The sequence below is a fragment of the Lithobates pipiens genome, unplaced genomic scaffold (genome assembly GCF_037356315.1).
Source record: "Lithobates pipiens isolate NorthernLeopardFrog02 unplaced genomic scaffold, aLitPip1_a1.2 Scaffold_28, whole genome shotgun sequence".
Classification (NCBI taxonomy): domain Eukaryota; kingdom Metazoa; phylum Chordata; class Amphibia; order Anura; family Ranidae; genus Lithobates; species Lithobates pipiens.
This window is the reverse complement of record NW_027507789.1, coordinates 115528194-115552317: the sequence shown is the minus strand read 5'-3', so window position 1 is coordinate 115552317 and position 24124 is coordinate 115528194. Positions and strand designations below refer to the sequence as shown.

At 45.4% G+C, this 24124-nt stretch overlaps 1 long non-coding RNA gene across 1 annotated transcript in view; it reads right to left on the bottom strand.

Annotated features, from left to right (window-relative positions):
• Positions 1-5180: 5180 nt before the first annotated feature.
• LOC143934890 (uncharacterized) overlaps positions 5181-24124 on the bottom strand; it is a 35978-nt gene continuing 17034 nt past the window's right edge. Inside the window, exon 2 of the long non-coding RNA XR_013263417.1 lies at positions 5181-5931. This is a non-coding gene — a long non-coding RNA (uncharacterized LOC143934890). The remainder of the gene's footprint in view (positions 5932-24124) is intronic.

Genomic DNA, 24124 nt, shown 5'->3' with positions numbered 1-24124 from the left:
CGCAAATTTTGAAAAAAAATGATATTTTCTACTTTTTGTTATTAGAAAAATCCAATAAACTCAATTTTAGTCATACATTTAGGACAAAATGTATTCAGCCACATGTCTTTGGTAAAAAAAAAGTCAATAATTGTATATTTATTGGTTTGCGCAAAAGTTGTCACATCTACAAACTAAGGTACGTTTTCTGGAATTTACGCAGCTTTTAGTTTACGACTGCCTATCTCATTTCTTGAGGTGCTAAAATGACAGGGCAGTACAAAACCCCCCCAAATGACCCCATTTTGGAAAGTAGACCCCCTAAGGAAATTGATAAGAGGCATGTTGAGCCCATTGAATATTTTATTTTTTTGCCTCAAGCGATTGAATAATGACAAAAAAAAAATTTTTTTTTTTTTTTTACACAAAGTTGTCACTAAATGATATATTGCTCACACATGCTATGGGCGTATGTGAAATGACACCCCAAAATAAATTCTGCTGCTTCTCCTGAGTACGGGGATACCACATATGTGGGACTTTTTGGGAGCCTAGCCGCGTACAGGGCCCCGAAAACCAAGCACCGCCTTCAGGCTTTCTAAGGGCGTAAATTTTTGATTTCACGCCTCACTACCTATTACAGTTTTGAAGGCCATAAAATGCCAAGATGGCACAAAACCCCCACAAATGACCCCATTTTAGAAAGTAGACACCCCAAGCTATTTGCTGAGAGGCATGTTGAGTCCATGGAATATTTTATATTTTGCCACAAGTTGCGGGAAAATTACAAACTTTTTTTTTTTTTTTTTTTTTTTCACAAAGTTGTCACTAAATGATATATTGCTCATGCATGCCATGGGCATATGTGAAATGACACCCCAAAATAAATTCTGCTGCTTCTCCTGAGTACGGGGATACCACATATGTGGGACTTTTTGGGAGCCTAGCCGCGTACGGGGCCCCGAAAACCAAGCACCGCCTTCAGGCTTTCTAAGGGCGTAATTTTTTGAGTTCACTTCTCACTACCTATTACAGTTTTGAAGGCCATAAAATGCCAAGATGGCACAAAACCCCCACAAATGACCCCATTTTAGAAAGTAGACACCCCAAGCTATTTGCTGAGAGGCATGTTGAGTCCATGGAATATTTTATATTTTGCCACAAGTTGCGGGAAAATTACAAACTTTTTTTTTTTTTCACAAAGTTGTCACTAAATGATATATTGCTCACGCATGCCATGGGCATATGTGAAATGACACCCCAAAATAAATTCTGCTGCTTCTCCTGAGTACGGGGATACCACATATGTGGGACTTTTTGGGAGCCTAGCCGCGTACGGGGCCCCAAAAACCAAGCACCGCCTTCAGGCTTTCTAAGGGCGTTACAGTTTTGAAGGCCATAAAATGCCAAGATGGCACAAACCCCCCCCCCCAAATGACCCCATTTTAGAAAGTAGACACCCCTAAATTTAGGGGTACACTAGTGAGACTAGGTAATAAATGGCGGGTGCCCTGAAACTATAAAAAAATAACTAACCAACCAGCGTCACCTGTAACAGTTATATGGTGATCACTGGTGAAAGGGTTAACTAGGGGGCAATCAGGGGGCTTTATGCGGTAGTATATGGGGGTCCCTGGCGCTATAAAAAGCTGCGGCGAACCTAAATACCTACCTGCCTAACTAGCGTCACCTGTGACACTAATACAGCGATCAGAAAAACGATCGCTTATTAGGCTGGGTTCACACTGGAGCGATGCGGGAACGCCACGAATGCGCGGCGGGTTCCCGCATCGCATGCCTCCCGGCGGCAGTTCACACTGCCCTATGCGAACTGCTGGGAGTGTCAGTGAAATGTTAATGACACCCCCAGATCAGTTCGCATATCGCAGTGCGATCTGCAAACTTGGATCGCATGGTGTGAACACCCATGCGATCCGATTCTGCTGCGGACCAAAAAAAGGGTCCCGTGCGAGTTTGCGGCGGGTGCGGCGGGTGCGACACGAATTCAGCCATACTATCTGTATAGCTGAACTCGAATCGCACAGAGATCGGATGTGATTTGCACTGCAGTGCGGTGCGAATCACATCCGTTCTCATAAACCGCTGCAATGTGAACCCAGCCTTAGTGACACTGGCGACGGGGGGTGATCACGGGGTTAAACCTTTATTGGGGGGGTTAGGGGGGTACCTTAGAACTAAAGGGGGCTAACCCTAACTGCCCTAACAGTTATTAGTCACAAATGACACCTGCCGGGTGATCAGGGGGTTAAACCTTTATTAGGTAATAAATGGCGGGTGCCCTGAAACTATAAAAAAATAACTAACCAACCAGCGTCACCTGTAACAGTTATATGGTGATCACTGGTGAAAGGGTTAACTAGGGGGCAATCAGGGGGCTTTATGCGGTAGTATATGGGGGTCCCTAGCGCTATAAAAAGCTGCGGCGAACCTAAATACCTACCTGCCTAACTAGCGTCACCTGTGACACTAATACGGCGATCAGAAAAATGATCGCTTATTAGGCTGGGTTCACACTGGAGCGATGCGGAAACGCCGCGAATCCGCGGCGGGTTCCCGCATCGCATGCCTCCCGGCGGCAGTTCACACTGCCCTATGCGAACTGCTGGGAGTGTCAGTGAAATGTTACTGACACCCCCAGATCAGTTCGCATATCGCAGTGCGATCTGCAAACTCGGATCGCATGGTGTGAACACCCATGCGATCCGATTCTGCTGCGGGCCAAAAAAAGGGTCCCGTGCGAATTTGCGGCGGGTGCGGCGGGTGTGGCGGGTGCGGCGGGTGCGGCGAATGGCTGAACTCGAATCGCACAGAGATCGGATGTGATTTGCACTGCAGTGCGGTGCGAATCACATTCGTTCTCATAAACCGCTGCAATGTGAACCCAGCCTTAGTGACACTGGCGACGGGGGGTGATCACGGGGTTAAACCTTTATTGGGGGGGTTAGGGGGGTACATTAGAACTAAAGGGGGCTAACCCTAACTGCCCTAACAGTTATTACAGTCACAAATGACACCAATGCAAAAAAAAAAAAAAAAAAAAAAAAAAATGACATTGGTGTCACTGTGACTGGGGGGCAGGGGTAATTGGGGGGGTGATCGGGGGGTAAAGGGGGGGTGTGAGTGTGCCTGGCATGTTCTACTGTGTGTGGGATGTGTTGGTGCAACTCACTGATCCGCTCTCCTCCGTGTCGGAACGAAAAATACCGACACGGAGGAGAGAATACATCACTTCCTCTCCTGTGTTTACATTACAGGAGAGGAAGTGATGTCACCGGGGATTTCCATTCGTCGGGAGCGATCGCGAGGGGGTGGCCATGAATGAATGGCCGTCCCCTCGTCCGGGATCGCTCCCGAACGAAAACCGACCGCCGCAGGCACCGGGCGGGGGCCCGATCGGGCCCCCGACCCGCGGGAGGCAAATCACGTACATCTACGTGCTTATGCCTGCCCGTGCCATTCTGCCGACGTACATCGGCGTGAGGCGGTCGGCAAGTGGTTAAGGATGTATTAAACTAGGATCTTGTAATAACCAGCTAATAATTTTACACCACTTCAAACCAATGTTTCATATTCAAATTTCTGAACTCAAATATCACTATGCTTAAAAGTATTTTATTTATTTTTTTCATTCTCATAGGGAAACAAAGACTCAGACAAGAGGCGGAGCAGCCCAGGACCCCCCGACCTCGCCAGCCTGATTGGGCAATTAGCCCCAGCCCCAGCCCCAGCCCCAGCCCCGTGTCGGTGATGGAGCCATCCAGCCCCGCGTCAGTATTGGAGCTGCCCAGCCCAGTGTCCTCGAGGGAGCAGCCAAGCTCGGTATCCTCCGCTGGACCAAGCTCCGTAGCTCCACTGGATGAGCCCAGCCCAGGGCTAGATGTGGAGGAGGAAGAGCAGGTGGAGTTACACACCCCACAAAGTGAAAGTGAGTGTCTGACAACCCAGCTTAAGGTAAACAATTAATGGCTGTATATTTTAACCAATTTTTTATCTACACATGTTTTTAGGTGATGATCTGGTGGTGGTAGGAGAAGCTGCGGAGCCCTTTTCAGCGGACAGTGCCCAGAGGCTGATAGGGCAGATCATGGCCTGGAATGCCAGGATCGACTTAATGGAGAGCAACATCCAGGCCATGCAACAACAAATCCTGGCCACGCAACAACGAATCCAGGGCATTCAACAACAGCTGGTCCCTATGAGGCAGGAAATGAAGGACATGATCGATGTTTTAGGGAGAATATAAGCCCCTTTTCCCCTAAAACACAATCGATCATGTCCTTCATTTCCTTGCCAAAAAGTTTTTAAGGTTTTTAGTTGATTTTTAGAGGCCAAATTTTGAAGATGCACACGGTGTGTCAACATGTGCTATGTGCCATCAGAGGATCGCAATGGACGCATTTGGTGTTTGCAAACCCTTCCTCCTTCTAGTATGAGAGAGGAAGGGATTGCACACACCAAACACGTCCATTGATCACTCATGATGGTACATAGCACATGTTGACATTACCAATTTTTGGTGTGCATCTTCAAAATTTGGCTTTACCCCTTGTTTTATGTAAATAGTTAAAAATCTGATTTTATTATTTTAAATTTTTGTGATAATTGCATTTTTGATATATTTATATATTTCTATGTTTACCAAAAAAAAAAAAAAAAAGACAAAAGAAAAAAATAATTTATAAAAACAAAAAAAAAAAAATATAAAAAAAATTATTTTTTAAAAACCAATTTCACAAAAAAAAAAAAAAAAAAAACACAAAAAAAAAAAAGATCTAAATAAGAGGCACTGGTTGGAATGTGCACTATTAAAAAATCAAAAAAAATAAAAAATATGTGTGTGTCTACTTCTTTCAATACTCAATACCAGTTTGGAAAGTCATTTTGTGTTTTCTGTCACAAAGGGCCTTATTTCCTATTGTCAAAAACCACTTTGCTATACAAATGCACTAGGACAGGAATATGCAATTAGTGGAAATCCAGCTGTTGCAGAACTACAAGTCCCATGAAGCATAGCAAGATTGACAGCCACAAGCATGAGACCCAGAGGCATGATTGACTTGTAGTTTTGCACCAGCCGGAGGTTGGCCAATTGCATATCCCTGAATTAGGTCAATGTAGGATACAAGCAACGTGAAAAGCAAACAAGAACCAAACTTAAAAATTTGAACAGACAAGACATATTTCAAGAAAAAGATTTTTTTTATTGGTCAGCTGGCATTGGAATAGCCCCCCTACCATTAAAATAGCTGACATAGCGGTCACGCACCTCACGTGCTGTTTGGGGGGCTAAGCCAGGAAGGGCATGATCCAGCCCTGTCAGTTCTGGAAGCCTGAGTCCGGCCTCAGGCCCAATAGGCTGCAGGTACTGGTTACCAGAAAATTTCCTTAAAAAATTGTGAAGAATGCAGCAGCACAGAATAACATAGTTGAGTTTATATTCTGCCAGGTTGATGGCTGTCAGCAACAGACGGAACCGGCTGGCCATAATGCCAAAGGCACTCTCCACAACCCTTCTTGCTCTGGCCAGCCGGTAATTAAAAATCCTCCTCTCCGGGGTGAGGGTCCTTTGGGGGAAGGGTCTCATGAGATGTTCACTCAGACCAAACGCTTCATCAGCCAGAAAAACAAACGGCAGCCCCTCCACATTTTCGGCATCTGGTGGCAAGTCCAGGCCACCAGTGGTAAGACGGTGGCAGAACTCGGTCTGCCTAAAGACTCCTCCGTCAGACATCCGGCCGTTCTTCCCCACATCCACATAAAGGAAGTCACATTGTGCCGACACCACCGCCATTAGCACCACACTATGGAACCCCTTATAATTCCAATAGTAGGACCCCGAATGGGGTGGGGGCACAATCCGCAGTTGGGGAAGTCCCAACGGGCAGCGAACTGGGAAGCCACAGTCTGCCATTCCTGTGGCGTTGAAGGAAGCTGAAACAAAAAAAAAAAATTAGTCATTAAATAAAAACAATTCATAACAAAGAAAATTCAAAAACATTTTGGAACAACAGTTAAACCGAAATCTTGCTAATTTGTTTTCTGCCAAGAAAAAAAAAAAAGTAGGCGGACCAATTCACAGATTAATCAGCCCTCTGATGGACCAGGGGACATAAATTAGGTGAGTAAGTGGGGTGGGGGGGGGGACTAATTAATAAGTATACAACACATGAACCAAATTTGAGTGGGGTGGGGACTAATTACTAAGTATACAACACATGAACCAAATTTGAGTGGGGTGGGGACTAATTACTAAGTATACAACACATGAACCAAATTTGAGTGGGGGGAATAATTAATGAGTTGACAATCCATCTCTCTCTCTCTCTCTCTCTCTCTCTCTCTCTCTCTCTCTCTCTCTCTCTCTCTCTCTCATAATGATCCCCAGAGCCTGGGGGGAGATGCCTGTCGAGAACTTGAGGTCCTGAAGGCTTCTCCCTGTCGCCAAGTAGCGCAACGTGGCGACGAGCCTCTGCTCCGGAGTGATGGCTTGCCGCATGCAGGTATCCTGCCTGCTGATATAAGGGGTCAGCAAAGCCAGCAGACGGTGAAAAACGGGGTCCGTCATCCTGAGATAATTCCTGAAATCATCAGGATTATTCTCACGGATCTCACGGAGTAAAGACATATGAGAGAATTGGTCACGCTGGCGCAACCAATTCTTTGTCCATGAACTCCTCCTCACCCTGTTCACAGACTGGGCTCGGGTCAAAGTATTAACCCCAACACCAAGCCCCCATATAGCACGAACTCGTTCCCGAGTACGTCCACACTCCATAGCTTTGAAACGGTCGGCTGGACAGACAAGCTCAACTGAACGCACTGAAGAACAGCCAGACCTATGAAGAACGACCTGAAACCCAGAAACGAGCGGACCAGAAGCGCCTAATAACAGGTACAACTGATCCACGCGTACCGAAAGACAGATACAAACCTCACAGGTAGACTGCGCCGCAGTGAACGGACAAATTAAGCTGGAGTCTGAAAAGCGCGAATCGTCTCTAACCAAACTTCTACTAACGCAAAGTCAGCAGAAGGAGCCCAAAGGGTGCTTTGCTGTGCCTTGGACCTCCTATTTCTAGTCCCGTCGTACGTGACATACGTCATCGCGCACGGTTTCAGCAAACTGTTCGTTCGTCATGTGTGGCCATGTCCGTCCATGCTAATTTTGAGCGGACTGTTCGCTGAAACTGTTTGACGGACAAAGTTGGGCGAACAGTCCCCGCGTGTGTACGCGGCCTAACACTGGCAGTTACAGCTATTTGTTTTTTCTTTTGGGACCCCCGGTTCGGTTTGCAGCAGAACATGCGAACAGGCAAACAATTAATTTGAAAACGCGAACACCGTTAAAGTCTATGGGACATGAACATGAAAAATCAAAAGTACTAATTTTAAAGGCTAATATGCAAGTTGTTGTCATAAAAAGTGTTTGGCGTCTCGGGTCCTGCCCCAATGCAACAAAAAAAAGTTTTAAAAACTGAAGTTTTTTTCAGGAGGAGTGTATGGTGCATCTTCATGGCAGCATACATATGGGGGTTGTGACTCTGCCCCCACAACCTGATAGGACTGGTTAACTATAAATCAAAGACAGACCCAGGTCACAGCATTCTCTGTAACTCTCACACTTTAAGTGGGCATCTGTATGCTGCCCTGAAGATGTACCAGGAAAGGAAAATTACGGAAAGGTGAGTATACAATTTTCAGTTTTCCTGGTGCATCATGGCAGCATACCTATGGGGACTAACTTGCCATATGGGAGGGTGCAAGAAAAATTTTGTAATCGTCAGTAGCGCAAGTATGCACTATGAATTTTCCTAATTTTACTGTCGGGAGCTAGGTTCACCTATAAAAGGGTAATGAAGGTGTCCTGGAAGGACCATATTGCTGACTTGCAAACAGGGGCGGACTGACAACTCATGGGGCCCCCCGGGCAATAAGAGATTATGGGGCCCCCAGGCAATCAAAGATTATAGGGCCACACAGTATACACACACACACACACACACACAGTATACACAGATATGTTTCTATTGGCTGAGAAGGTACTGGAGAGGTGGGGCAGTTATAATCTCTGGATTTTTAGACCAAAAGGATGTCGTTAAGGGACATTTCAGAGACAGATGTAAATAAAACATAGATTTTTACATACTGTCCCTGGTTTTACTGAGGCTGGCAACCCTGATTGGGCCCCCTAGTGGCCCAGGGCCCTCGGGCAGTGCCCGAGTGGCCGAATGGTCAGTCCACCCCTGCTTGCAAATAACCTCAGGAGACACTCAGCGCTGAGCTGTCCTCAGAGTTAGCACTGTCTAGGAGGTGACTGAATGCAGGCATGTACTGGCCATCGGGACTACCGGGAGTTTCCCGGTGGGCCGATGGCTCAGTGGGCCTGTTTCAGTGACAGAAATGCCTCTTTTTATGTGTAGCGGGTACCTGCAGCCCAGCATCTTCCTCTGGCCGCCACATAGCTGACATAGGCACACATTTTGTCTCTCAAGTGAGATTTCCAAACTGGTTGCTAGCCACCTGCCGCCTAGCGTGTAGCAACCAGTGACGTCAGCCACACAGAAGGAGGCTGAGACGGCCCCAGCATTCACAGCGGAGCAGGGTTTAAGTTTCTCCTCCTCCGCGCCGAGTGCTTAGCTCACCTCACCCACCTCCTCCTCTGCTCCGGTGACATGCTCTTAGAGAGGAAGGGCTGTGCGTGTGATCCTGTTCTTCTGCTGCCCGTGCCCGACTTTTCTGCACTGCCTGAGTGTTGTCTGAGGGACCCCAGAGGGAGAGCAGACCTTCCTATGTCTGTGTCCCCACTGCTCGTTTCCCTGCTATCTGTTGCTGTTCAGGATCTGCAGGCATCTGCCTCCATGTCAGGGGACATCAGGCATGCCCATTCTAGCTCCCAAACTACAGCACTTAGACCAATGGGGAAACACGCAGAAAGCAGCAGAAAATATGACAAGTGAGCCTGAGGGGACATTAGCAACACCAGATGAACATTAATGTACAAGGTAATGGATCAGTGAAAAGTCTGAGGATCGGTTTTAGTGGTAATCTCTGTAACATTAAACAAAACTAGTTCTGAATGAAAGCTGGGAACCCATAGTGGTTAACTTAGTAACAGTGCAGTCACCCTCCATAGTGACTGAAGGGGTTCCTTTCTAGAGTCAGTGGCAGCTTCTCTCTCCCCTTAGTTTGCAAGTTTTGCTGTATTGCTGCTTCAACTTCTTGCTCTGGTGTGGCTGACCTGAGTGTCCAGAATCATTACCTGAGGGTCAGTATTCAGGATGTGTTTGAAATGTGGAAAGATAACATTATTTTATTACTATAGCAGAGCCGCAGTATCTTATGCCATTGATAAGAAACACATCGGGACTCACAAGCAGCATTGCCTGGGTATCTATGGATGTGCTATATGTTTAAACCATTTATTTCTCCAATGATCTATTAGGGCCAGTTCACACTGCTGCGATGTGGGAACCTTGCGAATCCACTGCAGGTTCCCGCAACGCACGTTTCCAGGCAGCAGTTCACAGTGCCCTATGCCAACTGCCGGGAGTGTCAAATATAGTTAATGACAACCCCAAATTAGTTTACAAATCGCAGTACGATCTGCAAACTCGGACAGGAATCGGATCACATGTGTGTGAACACCCATGTGATCCGATTCTGCTGCGGACAAAAAAGGGTCCTGTGCGAATTCGATGCAAATTCAGCCATACAATCTTTTTGGCTAAAATCGCATCGTACAGATATCACATGTGATTTTCACTGCAGTGCGGTGTGAATCACATCCGATCTCTGACATCGCAGCAGTGTGAACTGGCCCCTACTCCATGCTCTCATGTTAGGTTGCAGTAAATTGATATAAGGAATAAAGTATCTGCTTTCTACTGACAGGACTAATAAGAGCAGTATTAGGATGCACTCATTTTCTTTTCTTCAGACCATGTACACTGCATGAGAGCACCTCTGTATATGCCTAGCGCTGGGTGATATGTACATTATATTGATGGATTGCTGCTGAACTCATTCTTGGTGGATGCAGAAGGATATTTCTGTGGAGTTTTTCAGGGAGACTTCTATTCAGGATATTTAATATATCATTATTTTAGGTATAGGCATTGAGATTTATAGCAGCTAAATGAGGTCCACACATTATAGGGAGTGCAGTTTGACAATGCTGCCAATTTGTAATGGTGAAGGGTGAAGGCCTTATTCATTTAGCTTAGATCTGGAATGGCTTGCTATAGTCACAGTTTAGCCCCATTTTGCCCTTGTGTATGGCCACATTTTTATCCAAGTTTTTTCTTTTCCACATTCCTGCACTATGTACACTATATTTTCCAGTATGTCACTGGACTTCAAGTAGTTATACCATGAAAAATTATCATTGCCCCCCCCCCCCCCCAGTTTTGACTGTAGTATCTTATGTGCCCATATATATTGTTCCTATAGTCACCACTGTGCACTGCCTATAATAGAAATAAAGTAGAATGGCTAATGGACAGTGAAGGGGGAGGGGGGGGCTTGGGTGGCTATTAGGGTTGGCCATGTCTGGTCAGCATGAGAGAGACCTGTCATCTGCAATGACCATCGCCTCACTTCATAGTGCGCAACCCGGCTCAGCCTCAGCACTGCTGCATTGCTGAAAGGCAGCCAATGGTTGTGCAGAAAAATCGGTTTCTAAAATTCCAGCCAATGAAGATGTAGCAATATTCCTGCATGATGTTAGCCCTCCCACTTCACTTGTTCAATTTGTGCATGTTTGCAAAATTAAAGTGGGCCGGTTAGGATGAAGTCCAGGGCCAAATTTTTGTCCCAGTCCAGCCCTGACTGAATGTGTTGATGCTGACTGACCCTGTCTTCAACCACGCTGGAACCAAGAACATATTTCAGCTTTCCTGAATGAAAAGGTAGCTGCCAAGCAGGTCACCAGCGTTAGCTCAACATCCAGGGGATGTGGTTCTCTCACTCAACCAAGAAGGATGGCAAATTGACTTCCTGGTTAAATTGGAAGGAGAAAGACTCCCTATGGATAAAAGCAGTCTGGAGTTTTAGGACTATTCTGTTCTGTCCAGGTATAATGATAAGTAAGACTCCCTGAGTACAAAGCCTGCAGTTCTGACATCCTTCACAGAGGTTGTAGCAACCAGAAATATGGTCTTTAGGGTTTGCAGAGTGTAGTCAATGCTGTAGGATAGAAATGAGGCCTTGATAGAAATGGGGACCATAAGCAAGTTCCACATAGGGAACAATGGTTTCCTGGGAGGCCTATAACTTAATGCAAGCCTTTTCAGAATTGCATCACTAAAGGGTCAATGACTCCTAAAACCCTGCAAGTGCAGAGAAGGCTGAACTTTGAGCTTTGAACATATTTGAACCTAGAAATAGTGGAAAAAGGGCCTTCGCACTACTATATAAAAAAATATATATAAATACAAATAGGGTAAAAATACCTCTCCAACTAATCAGTGTAAATAATTGTAGAAAATATAAATGAATAATCACAAAGTGCACGTGCAAATATAAGGTGCAAAAAATGCAGCAAGACCTGATAGTATACACAAATTACCCAATAAAGTGAATCCCCTGAAGAAGTCACGTGATTGACGCAACTCGTAGGGAGTGGCCGTATGACGTACCGGAAGTGAAGTAGGACTGGCGGAAGACGCCATACCACCATTTTTTTACTTCTTGTGCTGTTGTTTTCCTTTTTAAATGTGAGAGTCCGATTTGCTTTTTTTTCATTAAAACCATTATTTTATTCAAACTACTACACTATTGGAGCGTCCCTTCTCTCTCCTTCCCTTTTTATTCCTATCTGAGCCGCATATCACGGAGAATATCCTCCTGGTCATCGCAATAAGTGTACATGCTACTTATGGCCCTCTGGTGGCCCGGTATGGAAATCATCATCTTTAGTCTGGCACAGTAAAGGACCCCCCTGGTGGTTGGAGACGAGGAGTGGAGTGGGATAGCCCTTTTGTGATGTGCTCGTTTTTCTTCCTTTTGAGGTGAGAGTTCTGAGAGCCCTTATTCCTGGGATTTAACACCACCGTTTTCATCCACTTATTTTTATTATTGGTGTTTGTGATTATATGGACTTTTAATATAGTTTTTTGTTTTACTTATATATATTTATGCATTTATGGTTTTTGCACTTAGCTGTTCCAAGGACTATTTTTTGGCATATTTGCGCAGGACTTTTTCACGCTTATCACCATATTTGAACCTAGGCCCCTGTTCAGCCCCAGTTGTAAGAACTGTGGAACCTTGGCTGGTTTAGGTGATAAAGGACTCCAGGCTTTTGCTGTGTGAGATCTGCATCGTTTACCCATATTCTTAGGTAGATCTTATTCATGAAGACCTCTGGTTTGACACAAGGTAGGCACTACCTGCACTAAGCATACTTGACTTGGTAGCCACTGCCTCAACTTCCAGGCCATCAAAAGTAGTCTCTTGGAGCTGGATGGCAAAATTGTCCATGAGAGAGCAAATCCTTCATCACTGGAAGCGGCAGTGGTGATTCAATGCTTAAGAGTAGGAGAGAGAGACACTAGAGCCTCCTAAGCCAAAATGGTATATTTGCAATTATTGATATAGGAAGCTCCACTGACAGCCTAAGAATTTTACCCTTCCACTGCTGTCTAGGCACAGTACAAATCTTGTTCCTCTTGCTAAAAGGAGTGAATGTGTCACGTAGCTGGTGTTGGAGCCCAGAATGCAGGGAGCGGCCTCTCGTAAGCCTCTGGCTCGAAAACCCCTGGTAGAGGAGACAGGGACTCAAGAGTTCAGAGGGCACAAGTGCCTGATAGATGGCAGGTGTGGGACTAGTCCGGACCTCTGAAGTAGCAGTAGAAAGGCAAGCAGGAACAGCAAGCTGGAACTGGTGACCAGAACACCGCAGACCGCTGGGAGGAGTTCTGTAGTGCAGCAGGAGCGCAGGATCTGCAGGCTGCGAAGTGGTGCACAGAAACTTGGCAGGAACACTGGAATAGCGGAAGTATGGGGATGCCTGAGCTTGGTAGGAACTCTGAAACAGCTGACAGCGAGGAGGTGTCCTGCAGTACGGCAGGAGGCTGGAACAGCAGGTAGCAGGAAGGTACTCAGAGGTCAGGCAGGAACACAGGCAGGGTCAGACAGGCCGGATCAATACTAGCGGGCAGAGCAGGTACCACACAGAGGCAGAAGGGTAGTCGAGGTACAGGCTGGGTCGGTAACAGGCGGGCAGCGATCAATCCAAAGGAAGAGGCAGAAGCGTAGTCAGGCAGGCCGGGGTCGGAGGCAGGCAGCAAACAGACGTCGTCAGGAGCAGGCCGGGTAGACAGGAATCAAGTAAACTGGTAACGGGTAGCAGGATCACAGGAAACTCTCTAGACTGGACAGCAAGGAGGCACAGTGACAGATTCCCTTAAATAGCCTTCTGGGCGCCAAAAACAGTTACACGGCGCGCCATCACACACCCGCGTGCGTCCGCGTGCGCCCACTCGCGCCATCGTGCACCCGCGTGTACCGGTTATTTCTTAGGATAGGGATTCTGTGGGCAGGTCTTCCATATACCGCTGGATTACCGGGACGTCCTTGACATTGCCCCCCCCCAAGGGGCAGCCTCCGGATGCCCAACTGTGCCATCTTACCCGGATGGGACTTCTTAAAGGCAAGAATCAATCTCTTGGCATGGATGTTGGACTCCGGCTCCCAGGAGTTTTCCTCAGGCCCGTACCCCCTCCACTTCACCAGAAACTGAACTTGATTGCATCTTTTCCTGCAATTCAAGATGGATTCGACCTCATATTCAACTTCTCCATCAATGATCACAGGTTCAGGGGGACCGACCTTCCGGTTGGCAAAGGGATCTGGAACTGCAGGTTTGAGTAGGGCCACGTGAAAGACCGGGTGAATCCGAAATTATTCCGGTAACTTCAGTTCATACGCCACACTATTAATCTTCCTTACAACTGGAAAGGGACCCACGAATTTTGGGCCCAATTTCTTGGACGGGCATGCTAAATTCAAGTTCAAGGTAGATAGCCAGACCTGATCCCCGACTTTGAGATCAAGCTCCCCCCTTCTTTTATTGTCAAACACCTCTTTATTGTAATTCTGAGTCCTTCTCATGGTCTCCTGCAGAAGCTTGTTGTTTGACTCGAAGAAGTTTAGGTTCTCTTGGACGGCTGGTACCGGACACTCTGAGGTTGTTGGACAGGAACAGAGGATGGAAACCGTAATTTGCACAAAACGGGGATTGTTTCATGGCAGAATGAAAATAATTATATGCAAATTCGGCAAGAGAAGAGGAGCCCAATCATCCTGGGAGAACGAGGAAAAGCAGCACAGATACTGTTCCAGCATCTGATTCGTTCTCTCCGTCTGGCCATTTGTTTGAGGGTGATAGGCAGAGGATAAGGAGAGGTCAATCTTCAGAGCCCCACAAAGTGCCCTCCAAAACTTGGAAGTGAATTGCACTCCTCGATCTGACGTAATATTTGCAGGGATGCCATGGAGTTTCACTATCTCCTTGATGAATGTCTTGGCCATCTCCGCGGCAGAGGGTGTGCCCTTCATTGGCAAAAAGTGAGCCATTTTAGATAATCTATCCACCACCACAAAGATTGTAGTAAAATTTTCTGAGGGTGGCAGCTCGACAATGAAATCCATGGAGATCATCCTCCATGGTCTCTCTGGGACGGGTAATGGTTTCAACAGACCCCATGCCTTAGACTTGCTGCCCTTGTTCTGGATGCAGGTAGCACATGACTCCACATACTCCTTACAGTCCCTCCGTAACTGTGGCCACCAGAACGTGCGCTGAAGCAGTTCAGAGGTCTTGTGCACCCCGAAATGGCCGGCCAGCAGGTGATCGTGACAGGAACTAAGGACCGAAACTCACACTTCCTGGGGAACGAAAATCTTGAAACATGCCACAGTGTACCACCACCAAAGGTCAAGATTGGCTCCTTACCAGATGTCAAAAAATTATTCGCACATCAAAAGATCAGATCACGCTATATATACTCCTCAATCCTCCAAAGCTCCACCCTCCTTCAGGGTCATGGTTCAAACAGGCTCCAGTTTGTATAAATTACCGAATTCACCATAAAAAAGGGAGAAAAGGCGCTCCAATAGTGTAAAATTGCTTATTTAATAAAAATCAAAAACTAAATGACACACTTACAATCAAGCAGTGAGATATGGCATAAACAAGTTTGAAGCGTCGGCCTTACGCTGATCTTCACAGGTCTCTCCTTCTCCAGCTGGTATAGTTCACAAGGCAATAAACAGCATGTCACACCGCCCGACGCGTTTCGTGATACTTCACGTCGTCTCTGTGCACATTGCATTGGCAAAAAGTGAGCCATTTTAGATAATCTATCCACCACCACAAAGATTGTAGTACAATTTTCTGAGGGTGGCAGCTCGACAATGAAATCCATGGAGATCATCCTCCATGGTCCCTCTGGGACGGGTAATGGCTTCAACAGACCCCATGCCTTAGACTTGCTGCCCTTGTTCTGGATGCAGGTAGCACATGCCTCCACATACTCCTTACAGTCCCTCCGTAACTGTGGCCACCAGAACGTGCGCTGAAGTAGTTCAGAGGTCTTGTGCACCCCGAAATGGCCGGCCAGCAGGTGATCGTGACAGGAACTAAGGACCGAAACTCACACTTCCTGGGGAACGAAAATCTTGTCCTTATACCATAGAAGGTCGTCCCTGGCCTGTAGAGTGGTGTCAGGGGGGGAAGCAGCACCAATAGAAGCTTACACAAAGGGGAAAAAACTGGGGGACATGGGGGACAAGGGGACTTTATATGAAATACAACACTCAGGGTTGGCTGAGACATTGAATTAATGTATAATATAATGATGTTCTGAGGTGACAATAATGGGCATAAAGCAATAATTCATCAAGTATTTAATTGAAATCAATCGGTAAACAGTATAAAATAATAATTAATACAGATACAATATATTACTATGTAAATAAGTTGAATCAATTGTATATTAAATAACATATAGTTAGTATAATATCTCTCGACATGATTTCATATCATACAATATATCATAATAATAATAATATTAATAAAAATAGGTATAATAACATAATAAATAATATATCATATAGTAAAAATAATTAATAAGTAGCAGCAGTACACCCAAAATCGACACGACCATAATGAACATATTGTAGTAAAAAATAATAAATAGATAATAAATAAATCAATGTCTCCACCCTTTAATAGGACCCCTGATAAGAATTATGGATACTGTGATATAGCAGCAAGGGTAAAAGCTCGACGCGTTTCGTGGACTTATATCCACTCATCAGGAGCAGCTGGTTGGGAGTATCTAAAATAAATTATATGCAAAAAATTAATAATGGTTTAGGAATTAATTCATTGATATCGGAAAGAGAGGGAGCAACATCTATGATCCTAGCCCTCTTACCTGCAGTAATATAGTATAAATAGTAGAGAACAGGTAAAAAATTGTAATAATAAATAATAATTGGGATTAAATGTATCGGGGGATGATAAAACTATTCACGGTGGCATTTTCACCTTCACCATATCTATCCTAATTATAGACAAACTCACTCTTGTTCTTTTGGGGCACATCTTCCCCCTTTTTTGGCACTTTGAACTTCAGTCTTTCTTTATCACAAGCTGTCCACCCATGCACCCTATCACATAACCATTTTCTTCTCCTCACTTCCCCCCCCCCCCTCTAATTTTTTATTATCTTACCCATATACTTACTATATCATATGTTACTATTTGTTACAGTACACTACATGATTTATATCGAATACCACTGCATTGGAAGGGGGATCCTGTTTACACACCCTTCTCCTCTTTGTCCCCTGGATGCCTCTGCCTTGCTGCCGCATTCATCACCACCTCAGCTCCCGGGTGGACGATGGTTTATCATCCCCCGATACATTTAATCCCAATTATTATTTATTATTACCATTTTTTACCTGTTCTCTACTATTTATACTATATTACTGCAGGTAAGAGGGCTAGGATCATAGATGTTGCTCCCTCTCTTTCCGATATCAATTAATGAATTCCTAAACCATTATTAATTTTTTGCATATAATTTATTTTAGATGCTCCCAACCAGCTGCTCCTGATGAGTGGATATAAGTCCACGAAACGCGTCAAGCTTTTACCCTTGCTGCTATATCACAGTATCCATAATTCTTATCAGGGGTCCTATTAAAGGGTGGAGACATTGATTTATTTATTATCTATTTATTATTTTTTACTACAATATGTTCATTATGGTCGTGTCGATTCTGGGTGTACTGCTGCTACTTATTAATTATTTTTACTATATGATATATTATTTATTATGTTATTATACCTATTTTTATTATTATTATTATGATATATTGTATGATATGAAATCATGTCGAGAGATATTATACTAACTATATGTTATTTAATATACAATTGATTCAACTTATTTACATAGTAATATATTGTATCTGTATTATTATTTTTTACTGTTTACCGATTGATTTCAATTAAATACTTGATGAATTATTGCTTTATGCCCATTATTGTCACCTCAGAACATCATTATATTATACATTAATTCAATGTCTCAGCCAACCCTGAGTGTTGTATTTCATATAAAGTCCCCTTGTCCCCCATGTCCCCCAGTTTTTTCCCCTTTGTGTATGTATAGATTAGGGATGGAGACCTTTGTGCGGGATGCCCAAGGTCTCATATAAAGTCCCAACTTTGTTCTCCTTTTATTTCAACGAATTAGGGATGGAAATACACACTCACTTATATTTTTTTACTATATGGATTACTGTATGATATGCACCAAGAGCCAATGTATATATATTTTTCAGTTTTTGGCAACATTGGGATGGCTTTCCTACTTGTGATTTCTATTTTTATATTTACCAACACCTGGGGGTTTGACCTGTGTCTACTTCCGGGAGCTGCGACGCGCACCGCGTCATTCCCCCACTCCCTCGTCTCCATGACTGCGGGGCTGGGGGCGTGTACTCGCTGTGCGTCGGCACCACGGTTACACGCCCGCATGGTTGACGCGATTGCGGTCACCGTACGGGCGTGCTAATTACATCTTTTGCGTACCGTAAGGAGAGGGGATCGGGTGCCTACAAATAGGCGGCACCCCGCCTGTTTGTGGCTACCTCCTCTCTCTAAGCACGGCACTTACGTGGCGTTGGTTGCTGACTATTGTGGGCTGGCAGGTCAGTTTCTCTCCTTTTTTCCATTACTCATCCAGAGACCTCTAACTATTCACGGTGGCATTTTCACCTTCACCATATCTATCCTAATTATAGACAAACTCACTCTTGTTCTTTTGGGGCACATCTTCCCCCTTTTTTGGCACTTTGAACTTCAGTCTTTCTTTATCACAAGCTGTCCACCCATGCACCCTATCACATAACCATTTTCTTCTCCTCGCTTCCCCCCCCCCCCCTTTTTGCTTATTTCCCCCTCCTCTACTTTTTTATTATCTTACCCATATACTTACTATATCATATGTTACTATTTGTTACAGTACACTTCATGATTTATATCGAATACCACTGCATTGGAAGGGGGATCCTGTTTACACACCCTTCTCCTCTTTGTCCCCTGGATGCCTCTGCCTTGCTGCCGCATTCGTCACCACCTCAGCTCCTGGGTGGACGATGGTTTATCATCCCCCGATACATTTAATCCCAATTATTATTTATTATTACCATTTTTTACCTGTTCTATTTATACTATATTACTGCAGGTAAGAGGGCTAGGATCATAGATGTTGCTCCCTCTCTTTCCGATATCAATTAATTAATTCCTAAACCATTATTAATTTTTTGCATATAATTTATTTTAGATACTCCCAACCAGCTGCTCCTGATGAGTGGATATAAGTCCACGAAACGCGTCAAGCTTTTACCCTTGCTGCTATATCACAGTATCCATAATTCTTATCAGGGGTCCTATTAAAGGGTGGAGACATTGATTTATTTATTATCTATTTATTATTTTTTACTACAATATGTTCATTATGTCGTGTCGATTCTGGGTGTACTGCTGCTACTTATTAATTATTTTTACTATATGATATATTATTTATTATGTTATTATACCAATTTTTATTATTATTATTATTATTATGATATATTGTATGATATTAAATCATGTCGAGAGATATTATACTAACTATATGTTATTTAATATACAATTGATTCAACTTATTTACATAGTAATATATTGTATCTGTATTAATTATTTTTTTTTACTGTTTACCGATTGATTTCAATTAAATACTTGATGAATTATTGCTTTATGCCCATTATTGTCACCTCAGAACATCATTATATTATACATTAATTCAATGTCTCAGCCAACCCTGAGTGTTGTATTTCATATAAAGTCCCCTTGTCCCCCATGTCCCCCAGTTTTTTCCCCTTTGTGTATGTATAGATTAGGGATGGAGACCTTTGTGCGGGATGCCCAAGGTCTCATATAAAGTCCCAACTTTGTTCTCCTTTTATTTCAACCAATAGAAGCTTGTTTGATTTGAGAAAGTAAATCCCCTTGGAGCAGGAGGAAGTTTCCTGAAGACAGGATGGTGTCTGGGGACAAAGGAGCTTCAGGTTCATTGTACATTCGCGACAAGGCGTCAGGCTTGGTGTTCTTCGACCCGGGCGATAGGTTATGTGAAACGAGAATCTGGTAAAGAAAAGTGCCCACCTGGCCTGTCGTGGTCTCAGTCTCTTGGCAGTCTTTAAATATTCCAGATTCTTATGATCTGTGTAAACAAGGATCGGGTGAGCTGCCCCTTCCAGAAGATAGCGCCATTCTTCAAGCGCAGCCTTGATTGCTAATAATTCTTGATCACCAACATTGTAGTTCTTCTCTGCTTCGGATAACTTACGAGAGAAAAACGCGACTGGGTGCAGAAGGGATTTAGGTCCTTGTCTCTGGGAAAGCCCTGCACCAACCGCTATCTCCGAGGCATCTACTTCCAAGATGTATGGCAGGGTCGAGTCAGGGTGCTTTAAAACTGAGGCTGAGATGAACAGATCTTTCAAAGTTGTAAAGGCGGATGGTGGAAAATCCCCTTATGAACTTTCTGTAGAAGTTTGCGGAGCCCATAAACAGTTGAATTCCTTTCCTGTCGGTAGGGGCTGGCCGGTCCAGAATGGCAGAAACCTTCTGAGGGTCCATTTTAATGCCTTCCACCGAAATGATCAGACCAAAGAACGGGATGCTCTGTTGTTCTAAGATACATTTTTCAGGTTTGGCGTATAGACCGTGAAGACGGAGTCATGTTAAAACGTTTCTAACGTGTTCTCGATGTTCAGCTAAGGAGGAGGAAAAAATTTGAGATTCATCCAAGTAGATAATAACAAATAGGTCAAGATAGTCTCTGAAAATGTAATTCACGAAGCGTTGGAATGTGGCGGGGGCATTGCAAAGGCCGAAAGGCATAACCAAGTATTCAAAGTGCCCGAACCATGTGCGGAAGGCGGTTTTCCACTCATCTCCACTCCGAATGCGGACTAGATTATAGGCACCCCGAAGATCCAGCTTGGAGAACACTACTGCTGACCCCAGTCTTTGGAAGAGTTCTGGCACTAAAGGCAGAGGATATCGGTTCTTAATTGTAATTTTGTTAAGTGCCCGATAATCTATGCATGGACGTAGGGAGTGATCTTTTTTCTCCACAAAGAGAATTCCTGCACCCGTCGGGGAGGTGGAGGGTCGGATAAACCCTTTTTCTAGGTTGTCATCAAGGTAAGTCTTCAAAGTCCCTAATTCCAATTCTGACAAAGGGAAAATTCTTCCAAAAGGGATCTCTGCTCCAGGAAGAAGTTCTATTGGGCAATCGTACGGCCTATGTGGAGGGAGAGTTTCTGCACCCTTTTTACTGAAAACGTCCAGGAAGCTGTGGTAAACTTCGGGTGCAGCTTGACGGGTCTCAGTATCCACTTCTAGGCACAGTAGAGAAGAAAGGGCATCGTTGACTTCCGGTAGACAATGTTGATGACAGTAAGGTGAGAGGAATTCAATCTTCCCCGAAATCCAATCGATTTGTGGATTATGGGCTCTCAGCCAGGGCATGCCTAGTATGATGGGAAATAGTGGAGACTTGATGACATCTTAACACAGTAACTCCTGGTGAGTCCCGGCAATGGTGGTAAGCAGAGGTAAAGTCTCCTGAGTTACTGGACCTGATTTAAGAGTAGAGCCATCGGCCAAATACACTGAAAGTCCTGTTGCTCTAGGCCGAAGGGGTATGTGATATTTGGAAGCAAAGGACAAGTCCATGAAGCCACTGCAAGCCCCTGAATCAATTATAACATTGGTTCGAATATTCCTTCCTGGGAGCTGCAAGAGAATAGGAACAGCCAGGTGAGTAATACTGTTCGGCAAAACGGGAGTAAGAGCAGGAGAAATGGAAAAACACGCACAAAGCTTTGCAGGGCAAGTTCGTACAAAATATCCCGGTTCTCCACAATACAGGCAAAGGTTACGGGCCCGACGGCGTTGGCGTTCTTCAGGGGTCAAAGATGGTCAAAGCAAGCCCAGCTGCATAGGCTCTGGAGTATCTGAGGCGGCCGTAGCAGGAACTGGAGAGGCTGAATGGGGAGAACTAGGCACACGTGGCAACATCCAAACAGGACGAGAAGTTGCAGAGGATCGTTCCATGCGTCGCTCTCTTAGACGTCTGTCTATTTGGATGGACAGGTCAATGAGGGCTTCTAAAGTCTCAGGGATGCCCACTCGGGCCAGTTCATCTTTTAAGGACTCTGAAAGACCCATACGAAACTGGTACCGTAAGGCAGCATTATTCCAGTTTGTGTCGGAACTCCAACATCTGAATTCCGACACGTAGTCCTCCACAGGTCTGCGGCCTTGCTGCAGGGCGTGCAGAGCTGCCTCTGCGGTGGCGGTTAGCTGCAGATCCTCATAAAGCAGAGACATGGCCTGAAAAAAGGTGCTTAAGGTATCAAGAGAGGGATCCTTCTTTTCCAGGAGACGATGAGCCCAGGCCTGGGGTTCACCTGCCAGCAGCGAAATAACAAACCCCACCTTGGTGGCCTCAAGAGAAAAGGTCCTTGGTTGCAGGGCAAAGAAAAGTTCACAAGCATTACGGAATGTCCTAAATTTACCCTGGTTGCCTGAGAAACTCTCAGGTGTGGGAACCCTGGCGGCATCATCACCACTGAAGGTGCAACAGAAGTCCCGGAAGCAGAGGGTGTGGATGCAGACAGGGCTTGGACACGTTCCTCCAGCTGACTATAGCCCTCTTGCAGGCTCTTCACCGCCTGAGTAAGTCCAGCAAGGTGGCAGCAGAGCTCGTCCATAGGAGAGGCATAGTATAGTGCATTTCCACAGCGGTTCTGCAGCGATACTACAAAGAGTGACGAACGCAATAAAAAAAAAGTATTATAACTGGTGTGACCAGTGGCCCCCAAAAACGACAGATTGAAGCGGGGTGTTGTATACCTTCTTCCACATACATACTGCACTTCTCTAGAGACTTTTGTCACAGGGTCATTTAAAATATGACAGGCAGAGGAAGAGGCAGGCCCTTCCGCAGGGGTGGTAGGGGTAGGGCAGGAGCAACAGGCTTGAGCCAAAGTGGCAAATTGCAGAAGGTGCGTGCGATTACGTCAAAGGATGCACCAGACTTGGTTGAGTGGCTCACTCAGCCTTACTCTTCTGCACCCTCCTCATCCTCTCGATCTGCACCCTATTCTTCACTCTCTGCTGTGTGCACCCCCAAAGACACTACCACCAACACCACCACCACCATATACCTTCCGCTTGAGACACAGGAATTATTTTCCGATCCATATCAAGACATTTCCGATGCACAGCCACTCTTGCCATTGGATCAGAAAGAGGAGGTACAAACAACCACCACTCAGCAGTCTGACGACAGTACCCAGATCAGCCCAAGGAGGAGGTTGGTCCCCGCTGTTGCTGACTACTCCGAGATCTCTAATTATAGAGGTGGGGAAGGTGACGTAGATGATGACGTGTCTAGTGATGTCACATGCGTTCTCATAAGAGAGGAAGAGGAGGGGAGTTCAGAGGGAGATATGGACCAGCAGATAGGGAGAAGAAGCAGGAAGAACTTAAATTGCACAGGAGGGACAAAGCAGACTGCTAATGTATCAGGAGCGAGGCATCAACCATGTACGGTCACATCTGGTGCTCCCAGGACGCCGGAACATGGCTCTGCAGTGTGGGCTTTTTTTAAACGTGTCCGCTGCTAACAATAGTGTTGCCATCTGCAATCTTTGCAGTCAATGCATAAGTCGCGGTAAGCCCAACACTCACCTAGGGAGGACCGCCTTAAGAAGGCACATGAGCTGCCATCACTGAGCCCAGTGGGAGCAACGGAACACACAAAGCCACACTCCAGTCTCTCACCGTCCAGCCTCATCTTCTACTTCTCCTCCTCTCTCCTCACAATTGTCCTCCACTCCACCTTCCATCACGCCATCCTCACATTTTTCTGCAAAAAGGCAGGCTTCCATGGGCCAAATGTTTGAGTGTAAAAAAATGATGACGCCGGATAACCCTCTTGCCCAACGGTTGACGGCTGGCTTGTCAGAACTGATAGCCCGCCAACTAATGCCATATAAACTGGTGGACTCGGAGGCCTTTTAGAAAATTTGTGGCCATTGGAACACCACAATGGAAGGTCCCAGGAAGGAAGTATTTCTCACAGAAGGGCATCCCAGAGCTTTATGGCCATGTTCAGCGGGAAGTGAATGTATCTCTGGCACACAGTGTCAATGCCAAGATACATCTGACCACAGACACGTGGTCTCTCAAACACGGGCAGAGAAGGTATATCACTTTTACTGCCCACTGGGTGAACCTTCTGACGGCCGCCAAGCATGTAACCCGTGGCACCCATGTAGATTTGGTTTTACCACCATGGATTGCATGCAGGCCTTGCTCTTCTCCTCCTCCTACTCCATCCTCCTCCCTCTCCTCCTCGGCTGACTCCTCCTTTTCCGCTGCTAGCGTCTCTTCCGCTGCGCCGCCCAAGCTCCCCAGAACCTATTCGACATGCCAGGTGAGATGTTGCCATGCTGTGCTGCGTCTGTTGTGCCTGGAGGC